The sequence below is a fragment of the Medicago truncatula genome, chromosome 2, assembly GCF_003473485.1.
Source record: "Medicago truncatula cultivar Jemalong A17 chromosome 2, MtrunA17r5.0-ANR, whole genome shotgun sequence".
NCBI classification, from domain to species: Eukaryota; Viridiplantae; Streptophyta; class Magnoliopsida; order Fabales; family Fabaceae; genus Medicago; species Medicago truncatula.
This window is the reverse complement of record NC_053043.1, coordinates 14,111,176-14,112,772: the sequence shown is the minus strand read 5'-3', so window position 1 is coordinate 14,112,772 and position 1,597 is coordinate 14,111,176. Positions and strand designations below refer to the sequence as shown.

Sequence of the window (1,597 nt, the reverse complement as noted above, 5' to 3'; positions counted from 1 at the left end):
GTGTAATGATATTGAGTATAGTTAAATATTGTTATTAAATATCGTATTCTTAGTAATTTAAGGCAAAATGTTAAGCAGTTTATTAACACGAAAATTAACATCATATTGGATGTTGTGTACGAAACATAAATCAATAATCAAAGAATAATCATAAATCAATAATCAATAATCATATTGTATGGTGTGTTGGTTTTTGGTGGGTGTTTCGGTGGGAGTGTAGGTGGTGTCAGGGTGGTCGGTGTCGTGACGGACGTATGGTGTGGAGGGGTGTGTGGTACTGATAGGTGTGATCCGTTTCCAGCGGCTGCAAGTGTGGTGGCATCTCTTTCATTCACGATTAATCTTCCTTCAACGAACTCCCGGATCGTTTGTCGTCGTAAGGATCATGGTGATTGTGGTTGTTCGCGCCGGTGGTCGTGGTGCTTTTGATTTTGCTTGTTTGGTGGCAGACCTCGCCCCCGAGATCACTGTGTGTTCGTTATTTTTACTTTGACGCTATATTATGGGTGTTTGTTGAGTGTGTTTTCTTTTGGAGGCTGCTTCTGTTACTCGGGTCCATGGTCGTCGTCACTAATTCTTATTGGTGTTTTTGGGTTGTTTAACGTGCTTAGGGAGTTTTGGAGGGTGCGTTCCCATTGAGATGAGCCTCTTCCTTGTGATGTGCTCGTCGTTTGCACCACCGCTTATCATGTCGTCTGTCTTGCTTATTGTGTGTTGGTTTCCGGTGGGCCGGTTACTTTTGCTTCGAGACAGGGAGTCGGTGACTAGCTGCAATCCTGTTTGACTTGATTTGGTGTTCCTCTCATGTACCCAGGGCGAGGGGTGCCCTGCTGATTTGGTCCTAAAGTCTGGTGGGCCGATCACTTTTGATTCAAGATCGGGAGTCAGCTCTTTAGATCAGTTTTGGTTTTTGGGTTTTTGTTTTTGTGCTCTTTCGGTGGATCAGAGGTCGAGAGGTTGTGGAAGTTGTATGATCATTCGGTTAAGAGCTTTACGAATGTGGCTCAGCTTGGGTGTTGAAGTCTGAGAGTTTTATTTTGAGGGGTGTTCTTTGGGGGTGAGTAGTGACGATGAGTGGTTGTGGATACTGTGTTTACAATGTTTGTTTCTGTTAAGGTGTCCGTCTTAGGTGGTGTTGTGTTTTGGTGGGTTATCTTCAGGGGCTTGTTTGGTGGTTATGGTGTACCGTCTATATGCGGCACCATTTCTATCTTGTTTCGTCATACCCTGCGTCTTGCGAGGATGGCGTTTAATAATATTTGCTGATTAAAAAAAAATCAAAGAATAATTAACAACAATAATCAGAGTGGCGCAGCGGAAGCGTGGTGGGCCCATAACCCACAGGTCCCTGGATCGAAACCAGGCTCTGATAAATTTTAGAATTGTTTTTTCTTTTAATCTTTTTGGTACAAAAAAGAGGGTTAAAAAGTAAAAACAACTTAATTATATGTATTTATATATACTAATATTTCCATTAAAAAAAAATTGATCAATATTTTTTTAACAACAAATTTGATTAATATTAAATGTTTATTTGAGTAAACATTTTTTTTCTTAATAAAGAAATAAAATTAAAATATAATGAATGATTTATTCT

General features: G+C 39.9%; 1 non-coding gene across 1 annotated transcript; it reads left to right on the top strand.

Moving 5' to 3' along the window:
- The first annotated feature begins 1,300 nt into the window (after positions 1–1,300).
- On the top strand, positions 1,301–1,372 carry TRNAM-CAU (transfer RNA methionine (anticodon CAU)). The gene has a single exon. It is a non-coding gene; the product is annotated as a tRNA-Met (tRNA).
- Positions 1,373–1,597: the final 225 nt, after the last annotated feature.